We start from the raw sequence: 15,118 nt of genomic DNA, 5'->3' as shown, positions 1-15,118 counted from the left end.
TGTTTGCTGGCTGGATTAAAATCCTGGACTATAGGATGTCACCAAGGACCAAAGATGAGAGTCCCTTTCTTAAGCAATGACCTAAGACACCACCTGGAAAGTCTCATTCTTTGGCCCTGAATCTCACTCTTTGGGGCTGTAAATCTTACTTTTAAGGACAGCCAACCCTTGGTATTTCTGCATGTCAGTCCCAGGATATTGGAGAGACAAGGTGGATGAGGTAATATCTTTTATTGGACCGATTTCTGTTAGTGAGAGAGACATTACCTCACCCACCTTGTCTCTTCAGCAATGTCTATTAGAATGTGTATAAGTGTGTTCTTCATTGTAAAGAAAATTCTCCCTTTTCAGTCCCAACAAATAAGTTCTGTAAATTTTGTCTTTTATATAGTAGGTCATGAAGAAGTGGCTGTTGGTTTGCCTCTCACACACCAGGGCCGCCCGGGGGGGGCAAGTGGAGCAATTTGCCCCAGGCCCCTATGAGAGTTTTTCGGGGCCCCTGGAGTGGGGTCCTTCACTCGCTCCGGGGGCCTCGGAAAACTCTCATGGGGCCTGGGCCCCCGGAGCTTCTTCCGCTCTGGGTCTTCGGCGGCAATTCCATGGCGAGGGGTCCTTCCGCTCCGGGACCCGCCGCCGAAGTGCCCTGAAGACCCGCGGTGGGGGGTCCTTCCACCCCGGGACCCACCACCGAAGTGCTGGGTCTTCAGTGGCAATTCGGCGGCGGGGGCCCCTCACCGCAGAAGACCCCAGGCCCCCTGAATCCTCTGGGCGGCCCTGTCACACACACTATTTTATGGGTGATATTCTCAGAGGCGGACTCAACTCTCTCTCTCTCCACCAGCAACTTCTTCTCCTGGGCTTCTGTCATGATTGTTTCCTGAAGAGCATTGTAGTGATGATACAGAAAATATGAAGTTGAATAATCATATTAGACATTCACACGTAGGCCAGAATCTTGGCATACCTTGCCTTTATGTCCTATCAAAGAACAGATGTTGCTTCTGAGGTTCACACAGAGGAGCTGTAGGTTGAGTAACTCTAACTAGCTAGGCTTAACCACAGACTCTTGCTAAGTTGTGAAGTAACTTCCCCTTTTACATTTTTCTTCTATTCTGTATATTTATAAATTTGTAATACGGATATAGCAGAACAAGCTATACCATTTGGTATAGTATCATAAGGTATAACATTATTAGACAAAAATCTGATTGTATCAATTAAGATTTAAGAAACTATATCAGAAAACTAAAACTCTCTAAAGACATTCTGTAGCAGACCCCTTCAGTTTGAGGAAGTTTCATTATCTGACCACAAAACATTGCAAGAATTCAGATCATGCTTTCTATTTTGTGTAGAAGTAGAGCAATATAAAATATATAACTGATCTTTAACAAAAATAGATAAACAAGGTGTTTGTTTTGTATTAAAGAAGCTGATATATTCAGGTGGTAGGTTGAGAAACCAATGTGAAAGTGTAAATCTTTAAGGTGAACCAACCAAAATGTTAAGGCCTACATGACCATAAGGCCTGATTGACTGTATAATTGGCTGTCACACAGAAACAGTTCTCCTTTGTGTGTCTGTGCATATATACCTTCTACTGCAGGTGTATGTTAGGGTTGCCAGGCATCCGGTTTTCAACCAGTACGCCTGGTCAAAAAGGGACACTGTCGGCTCCGATCAGGCTGTTAAAAGTTCAGTCGGTGGCACAGCGGGGCTAAGGCAGACTCCCTGCTTGCCCTGGTTCTGGCAGCTCCTGCCTGCCCTAGCACTGCGCAGAGCCACCTGGCCGTGCCTCCGCCTAGGGGCTGGACATGTCGGCCACTTCTGGAAGCACACGGAGCCAGAACAGCCCCGCTGCGCTGCTGATCGGGAGCTGCCTGAGGTAAGCGTCGCTCAGCCAGAGCCCATGCCCTGAACCACCGGCCCCAGGTCAGAACCCCGTCCCACAACCTAATTCCCTTCCAGACTCTGCACCCACACCCCAACTCCCTGCCCCAGGTCGGAACCCCCTCCCGCACCTCAACCCCTTGCTCCATGTCAGAACCCTCTGTCACATCCAAACTCACTCCCTGAGCCCCCTCCTGCATTTGAAGCCCCTCATTCCCAGCTCCCACCCCCCGAGAGCCCACACCTCCAGCTGCAGCCCGCACCTCCTACCGCATCCCAATCCAATGCCCCAGCCCTGAGCCCACACCATCACTCCGAACTCCTCAGCTCCAGCCCGGAGCCCACTCCTGCACCCCAAGCCCCTCATCCCTGGCCCCACATCAATCCAATGAAAGTACAGATGGCAATGCACAAAGTCATGTACTTAGGTATAGAATTAGGAATACATGGAAGGAGATCTGATACGCAGCAGGTCGAGTTAATATGTAAACTTCTAGCACCTCAGGATATCTCCGCTCTAAGATCATTTCTGGGACATACTGAATTTGTGTAAAGCTACACAGAGATAGCATGTCCCTTGAACCTGCTTTTGAGAAAAGGACAGGAATGTGTGTGAGAAGCAAAAGGAAGGCTTCAATAAACTGAAGCAAGCACTTACCAAGGCTCCAGCTCTCACATATCCAAAACCAGATACCTTAATCCAGCTGCAACTGGCAACAACTGAAAAAGGCCTGGGTGCTGTATTGGACCCAAACCCATTGCCTATGGGTTGACGGTGCTTAGTAAAATTGAAAAACAGTATCACTGGGAGTACTTAATTGGGATGTCTCACGTGGTTCTTAAAATCATCCACACACCAGTAAAATACATCCTGTCAGGCCCTATTAACGAAGGAAGGGTATCCAACCCCAGGTTGTCAGGATGGACCCTCAGCTTACTAAATAAAAACACAGAAATGTGTAAAGCACTCTAGTTATCCATCGTTCCCTATGTCCTACTGACTCAAGGAGAGGACCATGAGTGTCCTCTGCCGATGGAAGACCTGCAGCAAGTCAAGTCACCTTTCCAGATAGGCGCTTCCTATCAAGAAGCAAATATGAAAGGATTAGATATTTGGGTGGTTGACAGAAGCTGTTTCTATAAGGATGGAAAGCCATGTGCCAGCTATGCAGCTTTGCAGATAAACACACAGAACATCCCGCAAGGTAGGGTAGTGCCTTATTCAGTGCAAGCTGCCCTGTGGTATCAGCAATATTGGATGCAGCTGAACCTGAGTTCAACCTTCTCATCTGATCCGATTCAGACTGGGTGGTCCGAGCCCTAACTGAATGGACGCCTGTATGGATCCAGAGAGCCATGAACTCAGCCGATGGTAAGATGGTGGCTCACTCTAAATACCTACTGTATGCATGGAGGCTTGCAACAACTCAAAGAGGTGATACCCACCTGTTCAAGGTTAAAGCCCATAGAAAAGAGCAGTCCGAAGTTTCCAGACTGAATAATCAGATGGACGGGCTTGCTAAACAAGCAGCACAAATGGGCATGGAACAATTATGGACCTAGTTGAACGAGAAAGCATATAAAGTCCAGTCCAGGGATGAAGAAATAAAAAGCCAGCTAGATATTGTGGCCTTGCAAAAGCAAGACAAGGAATTGCAAGATCTGCTACAAAAAGGAAAAACACTGCAACTACATGTTCAGAAATAAAGAAGGGCTGATAATGGCTTTTTAAAAGGATATTGAAGACACAATGCCAGTCTTGGTAGTACCAACATGCCTAAGAAAATAATTGGTTAGTTTATCTGAAAGCCAATGACATTTTGGTTCGGATAAAACTGCAACAGAACTACTAACTGTAGTCTGTAACCTATCATTTAAATCAGCTTCTGTACCAAATAACTGGAGGATAACTAACTAATTTTTAAAAAGGGCTCCAGAGGTGATCCTGGCAATTACATGCTGGTAAGCCTGACTTCAGTACTAGGCAAACTGTTTGAAAACATAGTAAAGAACAAAATTGTCAGACACACAGATGAACATAATTTGTTGGGGAAGAGTCAACATGGTTTTTGTAAAGGGAAATCATACCTCATCAATCTACTAGAATTCTTTGAGGAGGTGAACAAACGTGGACAAGGTGGATCCAGTGGATATAGTGTACTTAGATTTTCAGAAAGCCTTTGACAAGGTACCTCACCAAAGGCCCTTAAGCAAAGTAAGCTGTCATGGGATAAGAGGAAAGGTCCTCTTATGGATCAGTAACTGGTTAAAAGAGAGGAAACAAAGGGTAGGAATAAATGGTCAGTTTTCAGAATGGAGAGAGGTAAATAGTGGTGTCCCCCAGGGGTCTGTACTGGGCCCAATCCTATTGATCATATTCATAAATGATCTGGAAAAAGGGGTAAACGGTGAGGTGGCAAAATGTGCAGATGATACAAAACTACTCAAGATAGTTAAGTCCCAGGCAGACTGCGAAGAGCTACAAAAGGATCTATCAAATCTGTGTGACTGGGTAACAAAATGGCAGATGAAATTCAATGTTGATAAATGCAAAGTAATGCACATTGGAAAATATAATCCCAACTTTACGTACAAAATGATGGGGTCTAAATTAGCTGTTACCACTCGAGAGAGATCTTGGAGTCATTGTGGATAGTTCTCTGAAAACATCCACTCAATGTGAAGCGGCAGTCAAAAAAAGCAAACAGAATGTTGGGAATCATTAAGAAAGGGATAGATAGTAAGACAGAAAATATCATATTGCCTCTATATAAATCCATTGTACACCCACATCTTGAATATTGTGTGCAAATGTGGTTGCCTCATCTCAATAAAGATATATTGAAATTGGAAAAGGTTCAGAAAAGGGCAACAAAATGATTAGGGGTATGGAACGGCTGCCATATGAGGAGAGATTAATAAGACTGGGACTTTTCAGCTTGGAAAAGAGACGACTAAGGGAGGATATGATAGAGGTCTATAAAATCATGACTGGTGTGGAGAATGTAAACAAGGAAGTGTTATTTACTCCTTCTCATAACACAAGAACTAGGGGTCACCAAATGAAATTAATAGGCAGCAGATTTAAAAGAAACAAAAGGAAGTATTTTTTCACACAACACACAGTCAACCTGTGGAACTCCTTAACAGAGGATATTGTGAAGGCCAAGACTGTAACAGGGTTCAAAAGAGAACTAGATAAATTCATGGAGGATGGGTCCATCAATGGCTATTATCCAGGATGGACAGGGATGGTGTCCCTAGCCTCTGTTTGCCAGAGGCTGGGAATGAGTGACAGGGGATGAATCACTTGATGATTACCTGTTCTGTTCATTCCCTCTGGGGCACCTGGCATTAGCCTCTGTTGGAAGACAGGATACTGGGTTAGATGGACCTTTGGTCTGACCCAGTATGGCCGTTCTTGTGTTCTTATACAACCACAACATGCTAGATACATAGAACCCCTGTTTATAGGATAGAAGAGATGGGTAGGAACCCAACTTTTATGAGGAATCCCTGCTAAGAAAGTAAAAAGAGTTTTACTGAATACAGCTCTAGGAGGGGCAGGAACAGGTTTCGGAGTATTAAATAGTATAGATGTAGAAATGCTGGCTAACAAATTAAATGCAGTGGGACAGCACTTAGGAGCTCTAGCCAAACCCTTGAAAACATTTCTAAATGAGATAAGTACTAATAAGCTAATAGCTAGTTTGCTTTCTGGATGGGAGAAGCTACAAGAAGTGGATCACTTAGCAGTATTACAAACAGTGGAGGTATTACAGAGCAATGTATCTATGGCAGACTTAGGCAAACTACGGCCTGCGGGCCATATCCGGCCCGCGGGACTGTCCTGCCCAGCCCCTGAGCTCCCGGCCAGGGAGCCTAGTCCCCAGCTCCTGCCCCACTGTCCATCCCATCCCCCGCCCCCAGCCACGCCGCCATGCGGGCCATGCTCTGGCCCGCTGCTCCCGCTGGGCAGCGTGGGAAGCGCAGCTGGCTCTGGTCGGGTGTTGCGGTTGTGACCTCCTGCTGCTGGTAAGGAGGCGGGGAGCGGGGGGGTTGGATAAGGGAGCGGGTGGTCCTGGGGGGCGGTTGGATGGGGCGGAGGTTCAGGGGGGCAGTCAGGGGATGGGGAACAGGGAGGGTTGGGAGTGGGAGTCCCGGGGGGCCTCTCAGGGGGTGGGGATGTGGATAGGGGTTGGGAGGGCAGTCAAGGGACAGGGAGCAGGGGTGGGATCCCGGGAGGCAGTTAGGGGCGGGGGTACCGGGGGTGGTCAGGGAACGAGGAGCAGAGGGTGGTTGGATAGGGGGTGGGATTCCCGGGGGGGCTGTCAGGGGGTGGGGGTGTGGATAGGCGTCAGGGCAGTTGGGACAGGGAGCAGAGGGCTGGATAGGGGGTGGGGGTCCCAGGAGGGGGCAGTTTGGGGACAAGGAGAAGGGGGGGTTGGATGGCTTGGGAGTTCTGAGGGGGGCAGGAAGTGGGAAGGGGTGGATGGGGGTGGGGGCCAGGCTGTTTGGGGAGGCACAGCCTTCCCTACCCGGCCCTCCATACAGTTGCACAACCCCGATGTGGCCCTCGGGCCAAAAAGTTTGCCCACCCCTGATCTATGGCATTAGCTTGTATACAAGCAAAACATGGACTAGTCATGTGGTAAAAGACATTATAAGGGCTGGAATGAATGAGTGGGATCCTGCCTTTAGAAATAAGAAGTGAAATGTGGAAGCATGCCACTATTTCTGAGCAAAAGTTGCATTCTTGGTGGAAAATGGCAAACTTTACATATAATGTACAATTAAATCAAATTACCACCTATATAGTGATGATGTCTGATGCTCAGATACAATGGATATCCTCTATTGTAGCATTAGGATTAAATGATAATAATAGTGTAGTACAACCAGTGGAAGATAAATTGTGGGCCATGAAACAAACTTCTGTATGGAAGACTGTAGAACTTGAAACCTGTATGGAAGACATGGTATTGGATATGTTTGCAATCATGATGCTATACAACCAGACAGAGTCACTTTACGGCTTCACATTTAGCCAGTCATTCACAAGATACTGCTTTCTGGCCTGAAAGAAATGGTAGGGGGCCAAGAAGCACATTAAAATGGTGTAAATCTTTTCTGAATACTGATGGTGTTGCTTTTTTGCGGGTAGAGACTAGAAGACAGTTGGAGCATTTGGTTGCTAGTTTCTGCTGTTGCTCCAACTGAAGCATGATGCCAAATCCCTGGATTGCACAATCACAGGTTTTCTGATGAGTCAAGTGTATGGGTGGTTCAGGGCCACCATCCGTTTGAAGGATTCCAACATGGAAGTCTGCATCATTATTTGGGCATCAGGTTCCCCTAAGGGACACTATAAGCAGGGCCAATAAGGGGGGGGGGCCAGGAGGGCCATTTGGCCTGGGCCTCAAGCTCAAAGGGGGCCTCAAATTTAGACACTTGTTAATTTTTTGGCATTTGCTAAGTTTCGCAACTTGTTTTTATGCACATCCCTATTGGACCAAAATGTGACACACTCTCTGTTTAGAGCTGCAAATTTAAGCAAATAAGGGATGTGATTTGGTAAAAGACATAATTTTTTTGTTAACTGATATAGATTTTGTCATATTAAAGAGTTAAAAATATTCATATATATTAATAAAAATTTATCAGATCTGATGACACAAGATGAACGTGTCCTCTCAGATCAGCTGCTTATATAAACAAACCACTACAAGTGGGTGGTGCTGGATCAAGTGCGTGTTGAAAGATAGAGAATTGTTACATTTTAGTGTCTTTATAGTTTTATGTCTAGTTGACTACGGAATTATTTATGTGTGAGAATCCCTCATTATTATCTTCATATGGTAGCTAAAAGAGGTGATCGGTTGGTTGGTTGAGCCCTAGCTTGGTAGCTTGGCCATCATCATAGGCTTTCGTAGTCTATAGGCCCAGATTAAAGGTGAAAATTTGTGAGGACAATCTTGTACAGTGAGTTTCATGAGACACACATTTGAAATTTTTGGACATTATCCCTCTGTCTGTATCCGTGTCTGTGTTTACTATATATATATATATGTGTGTGTGTCATCCCTTTGTCTTCAGCTCAGCCTGTTATATTATACCTTGCGTGCTTGAGTTTTGATTCAGTGATAAGGATAATAACCTGTCTGACTGTTTCATTTTGTGTTCTTAATTAGTATTCCTTCATTTAAGTCTTTTCAGCATTTGTGTACCATTCAGCATTTGTGTACATGTTTACAGTAGAAGATTTCAAGTGTGGCTAGGATGGAGCATCAATAGAGGTTGGAGAAAGTTGAAAGACCGAATACCATCACATGAGAGTTCAATGTCACACAAAGAAAACTATGTTGCATGGAAATCAGCCAGTAGGGCAGCATCAGCTGAAAGTTCAGTTGAGAATTTACTCTTGACTGAACTCTCTACAGAAACTAATAACTTGAAAAAACTTCTTGAGCGCATCCTGAATGTCATCCTTTTTCTTTTTGAGCAGGGATTGGCTTTCTTTGGTTCCAGTCAACGTATTGGTGATCGTGCAAAAGGAAACTTTCTAGGCATAGTTGAGCTCCTCAGCAAATATAACCTACTTTTATCAGAGCATGTTAAACATGTTTGAGAATCGCAAGAGAGTCAAAAGTGCACGCAAGCCCATTATCTCTCCACATATATACAAAATGAGTTTATTGAGCTATGTGGGTCATTTGTACAAACAACAATTCTTGATGAGATTCGAAATGCCAAGTATTTTTCAATCATTGTTGATGCCACTCCAGATTGTTCTCCCAAGGAACAGACTACTATGGTTATTCGATACGTTAAGATTGTAGCCAACTCAAAATTTTCAATTGAAGAAAGGTTTATTTTGTTTGATAATTTTACAAGAAAAATTGGAAAAGAAATTGCTGCTCAAGTACTAGCAATTCTAGAAGGTTTTAAGTTAGATTTTCAAGTCTGCATTGGTCAAGCCTATGATAATGGATCTAATATGGCTGGGAAGTACAAAGGAATACAAGCAGTTCTGCTTGAGCATAATTCAAACTGTATTTCCTCCAGCTGTGGAAACACTAAACCTTGTAGGTGTTGACTATGCTGAATCATGCAAGGAGGCATTTACTTACTTTGGAACTGTTCAGCAAATGTACAATCTCTTCAGTAGCCATCCACAAAGATGGAAAATTCTGAAGCAATATCTTCCTGTTTCACTGCATGGGATTTCCAAAACTAGATGGTCTGCACGGAGTGATGGTGTTCAACCAGTTGCTCAGCATTTGAATTCAGTGAGAAAGGCTTTAAATGAGCTTGAATCGCTCAATCTCACTGCACAGGCTCGAACTGAACTTCAGTCTATTCAGAAGCACATGTCCAAATTTGAATGCATTCTGATGTCATCTTTGTGGATGAAGCTACTTACAATGATCCACCAAACTAATCTGGTAATTGAAGCAGCAATGCTACACTTGATGTTGAGAGGGATAACATCGAAAGTCTTATTGATGACATTCAACAGATTTGTGAACAATGGGATGTGATCCTGACTGAGTCTAAATTAGTAGCACAGAATATTGGTATTTCATCTGTGTTCACCAATCGCAACTTATCTGCTGAATCTGATGCCAAGCAGCATTATAAAGTCAATGTCTTCCTTGGCATCATTGACTCTTGTCGGAGAAAAACAGAGTTCTCACTATTTGTTTGGGTACAGCAAGTCAGATGCTTTATTTTCTTTCTCTCTATCAATTGCATAGAGGGAGAGAGCTAAGCAGGTCTCTCAACAGGTAAACGATTACAGCAAGCATTTATACCTTTTGTTACAGACAATAATGAGCAACAGCTGCATTTTGTTTATACATAGGTCATTCTGATATCTTGTTTTGCTCACTAATGTAGACTCTTAGTCTACATTCCATATTATCTACACAAGGTCGCAACAACTTCTCATACAGTTCTTTCCCACTCGCCTCACACATTCCTCGCTTCTACAAATCTTGCGTTATTAGGGTTACAGTTAGCCTAACTCTTGCTAACGAACTGTCATGCATTGCATCCCTTTTGCTGTCAGTTCTTTCTCTGCTTCCACACTCTACACGTTGATTTGAGTCACTGAGACTAATTTGTACCCTTTTTGGATTTCTTTGGCAGCTCAACAGACTGAGTAATGAAGATCTACTTTCTGCAGCTGAACAATTTCAGCAACAGTACAACAAAGAAATCTCAAGAGATCTCAGTGACGAGGTCATCTTCCTCAAACGAATATATTCAATGAACTTTAAATTGGATTGCAAGCCAAAGGAATTGCTTCAAGAAATACTCGAACTTGGACTCTCTGGGGTGTTTCCTAATATCACAATTGCATTGCGTATTTTTGTCAGTTTGCCTGCATCAATGGATTCAGGTGAACGCACCTTCAATGTGTTGAAGCAGGTAAAGAACTATCACCGTTCAACTATGAGACAAGAGTGTTTGAATGGGCTCGCCATGCTTAATATCAACTGTGACATTGCATGAAAGCTAGATTCTTCCTCAATAATTAGTGCATTTGCACAAAAAAAGGCTAGAAAAGCATTTGTTTAACGTGACTTGTGTGGTCGTGGTGCAGCGCTGGGAGAGCTCTAAAAATACCACCTCAACGAGGGCCGTAGCTCCCAGCCCTGGGAGCATGGCTCGTAGTGCTGGGGCACTGTTTATACTGGTGCTTTACAGTGCTGCAACTTGCTGCGCTCAGGGGGGTGTTTTTTCACCCCACCTGAGTGAGAAAGTTGCAGCGCTGTTAATTGCCAGTGTAGACAAGCTAGCTCAGGTGGAATAACTCACGTCTACTAACTCGAGCTAATTGTTGCAGTAATGATAAACTCTGTGTTCCTCTGCAAAAGACTAAAAGAATTTAGATGCAGTATTCTTGTTTCAGGAATTAAAAACAAAACAAAAAACATCAAATAGTTTACAATTTTTTACTGCCTAAATCGTAAATACAACTTTCAGAGGATTTGGGTATTGAACAGATAGCATAGATTATTTTCCTTATATTCTCCTTATTTCTATCTTCTGAAATTTTAGATATCTTCAAGTCTTTTTTTTTTAAATTGGGTACATCACTCATAATCCCTGCAACTTGTTCAACAGAATACTGTAGGATGAGCAAATGCCCGTGGGGGAAAAAGTCAAAAGCTACTGGAATAAGAGTGACAAGTTTTATTGTGCTCAGTACTTTTTGAAGTTAAAAATACAAGTTTTCAGGTAAGTAAAATAGATAGTAAAATAGACTTCAATATTCTTGGAAGAGACTAGACTATACACACACAAATATATATGTTTTGTTTGTATATACGGTATTTCTTTTTGTATTAAATTTCAGGGTTTTTTTAGTATTACAATTGTCTTGCTACATCATTTTCCATTTTTGAAAATCTTTTCTTATATCTGCACATGTTTGCTGAGATCATGAGAATTTTGAAAATTGCACTGGTGTTCAAAATAAAAAACCACCGCCATTTTAAAATGCAGAAAAAATACAATTTGATCTGACCAGAACTTTCTGAAAATTAGATTAATATATTTTCAAAAAGATTTTAATATAGTACTTTAATAATTACTTTATTAAAGTAATTTAATAAAAGTTGTCCATACTTTTGAGGCCTGATCCTGCAGTCCTGAGGCAGGTAAAGATCACTGACATCAATAGTCCTATTGTTGCCTGGCTGTGTGAATGAGCTCAATCAAGAGATACTGTTTGCATAAAATCCTATGTAACTATTGCAAGATCAGACACTTAACTAATGATATTTTTATTTTTTCTCTTTGTCCAATTGAAATGATTTGTTATATGTGTCATTTATAAATAGTGAATTGCTTTGTTACCAGAGAGAAATACTTCCTTACTCAAACTTTAATCATTAGCTTACATGTTTACTCTTATCTGCTGCTTGCCAGTTTCAGCATGTTTGACTTACATGCTATATCAATGAAGGAATTTTTCTTTGCCAGGAATAACACAAAATTGGAGAAAAAGATGAGGAATATTTGCTCCTGATCTAAATTTCCTATTGCAGAATTATATACAGAAGCTTCTGAGGACAGACAAAGCCCATGGAGCCAGGATGTATAGCACACATTCTATTCAAGTAAGTCACTTCATGCTAAATATGATAGCATCTCCCTCTTATACACAGCATTTACAAATTAAAATGTGTGCTGCAAACAAGGTTTAACAGTGTTTCTCTTTAAAGGACAGCTTAGTAGGATAACACTTAGAATATATTTTAAGAACATATGCTTTTAATATGCACCTGTACCCTGATATAATGCTGTCCCCGGGAGCCAAAAAATCTTACCGCGTTATGGGTGAAACTGCGTTATATCGAACTTGCTTTGATCCGCCGGAGCACTCAGCCCTGCCCCCCACCCCGGAGCGCTGCTTTACCGCGTTTTATCCGAATTCATATCGGGTCGCGTTATATCGGGGTAGAGGTGTATCTGCACAATGTGCAAGCTATTTCTCTGTCACATAATTTTTTAAGTTCTTAAAGTATTTTGCCTTATGTCCACGTAGCATTGTCAAATATAGTAAAATATTTGCATTAATGAAAGAGGTCTTATGGGAAAATCTTAAGACTGTAGATAATCAGAATGTAAATAATGTACATTTTCAAAGAAATTACAGTGACTTGCTTTACCTAGAAGTCTCAAGATTGCTAGCTACTATACTTCTAGACCTTCTTCTCTAGGTGATCTGTGTTGGATTTTTAACTGCATTTTGCAGAATTCTTAATTGCTGCTACCAAGTACACTTCCATTAGGCGTTACTACAACTAGACAAGTGCAAGTAAAATGTTTTGGTGCACTATGGCTATTGTGCATCAAAAATTGGAATGTTTGTGATCTCCCCTTAAGTACCAAATTTATAATTTCATCCCAGTTATACTCTCTGACATTCCAATCTTATCTCCACTGCACTTGTGTATTTCTACTTTTTTCTCTTTTGTGCTTCATAAAAAGAAAGCAGGCCAATTTTACCAAAATTCAACCAGTTTGAAATAGAAGTAAATGCTGATTCTGCCCAGAGAAGAGCTACGAAGTATGAAGATATTCAGATAGTCATATGTTTCCAAATGACTAATTATAATGAATCATTAATTTTTAACTCTAAAAAGAAAGAGGAGAATGTCTTATTCAATAATTACATGAGAACCATCTAGTATTTTTTTCAATAATTTTTTCAAAATTCAGTATGCAATGTAATTCAGTAATGATCTCATTGATTAGCTAGATGACAAGCTTTTCCCATAAAAGAGTTAAAATTAGCTTATGGCAGCTACACACATGAACACTAAAATCCCATTACAATGCCTTTATAATCAACCTTCAAAAAGGAAAGAGTACCATCCACAGCAGGATTCAATTTAGGATTAGACAGTTATGTGAATAGGATTAGTAAAGATGTGCAATTTATACTAGTTAGGATAAGCATTTGAGGAGATATAAAACCTCATGCTTGATATTAGAGTCTTCCCAAAGGTGCAATTACCAATGTTACAATTTATGGCATATTTTAAACTTTCCTCTGAAGTCTCTGATGCTAGCTGCTGTCAGACAGTCAGGAATGCAAGAATCCAGCACTATTCCTTAAAAACAGTGTTTGAACTATTAATTCTGCAGAAAGAAAACTGTATTAGATGTGCTGATTGATATGTATGTACTTATATTTAATCTACTTTGTCATTATGGGAGTTAGCACTAGTTCAAATGAGAAAGCATTCAACTAGTTTCTAATAAATCAGTGTTTCATCAGACTGACACAGATTCATATAGTCTTTTTAGTGCTTGAAGTTTTAGCTTGTTTCCCCCTTCATGTCACAAATGCAGTCGTGGTTTTGTGGTCTATAATTAAGAAACCAAGACAAAAGTTTCTTTGTATACAAATGCTTAAAAATATGGCTTGATTCAGACAGCATTGCCCTACATTTTTAGGATCAAGTTGATACTAATAGGCCAAGGATAGTTTAGTCAACAAGCATTTGCAGTAACTAGTGATTAGTAGGTGTTTCAGAATGCTTGTGTCTAAAAAATGAAACATTTTAAAAAGAGGAGTTAAGCTGGTGTTTTCACATTAAGCATTGTGCATGTTTATCAGTAACAGGGCATTAGGATATAGTAATCATGAAAGCTTCAAAGAACCCCACACTCCTAGTTGTTCCTTCAAAAAGGATAAGACATTCATCTTGTTTAACAGAGATAAACTTAATTGGTCTTAAAGTATTCACCTTCTCTTCCTTTAGTCAGCACAGTTTTGTATTGATCACATGTATTGGTCACAATTTACTTACTAAAAATGTGATCTGTAGTAACAGATTATAAACGGCTAGAAGCAATTAAAAATGGTGAAAAACAGAACTGGTGATAGTACAAGGTTTCTTCTTGCAAAAGCAGCAAAAGAGAACATGTGAAAGATGTGAGGCAAGAGAATACTTCCAAAATGAGGCAATAGTTGGGGAAAACTTACAGAAAGCATACATCATGGTGTTCATGTTCAATCAGTTATCTGTTTTTACATTATCTCCTACTTGCTTCACTTTTCTCAAAACAGTTCATTTGTTAATCTTTAGTAAAATGTTAAGTCAGTGAAAGTATTCCTATTTTTTACTCTTATTGTTGCAAGCCCCATTTTTAGAGGATTTTTTAAAGTGATTATTGGCACCCGTTACAAGCATTCTGGAGAAGTGACAGACACATTAATGAATTTAAAGACAGATACACTAACAAGCTGGTTAATACATTGAAACTTTTACATTTTCCAGTTGTGTATATCTGTCACAAAAACACATCACCACAGAGCTACATCAAGTTTACAAGTTTTAGATCACATTTCAGTTGGTTTACCATACATTATCACTCCTTACTGAATTCACCAATTGTTTGGCTAAATTGACTTCTGATAATTGTATATAATCAAGTAAAGCATGTGTGGTGGGAAGATGAAAAGTCGAGATTTGATTCTAAATCTTAATTTAATACTTAAGATATTTGCAGTATGTTTAGATGCTTCTGAAACCTCTGTCACATAATTAATTGCTGGATGATGGCTACAGAGTTCATTCACAGACTTGCCAGCCCTCACTCAGTGAAAGGGAGGTGCTTTTTTATTTGAAGGCCCCCTCATTCTGGAGATGGATTTGGCTAATTGTTCAATGATTTAAAATTTCGCTTTTTAAAGGCTCTCCTT

Source organism: Terrapene carolina, unplaced genomic scaffold (assembly GCF_002925995.2).
Source record: "Terrapene carolina triunguis isolate 2854851 unplaced genomic scaffold, T_m_triunguis-2.0 Scaffold68, whole genome shotgun sequence".
NCBI lineage: Eukaryota > Metazoa > Chordata > Testudines > Emydidae > Terrapene > Terrapene triunguis.
The sequence above is the reverse complement of the archived record's forward strand: the minus strand, read 5'-3'. Positions refer to the sequence as shown.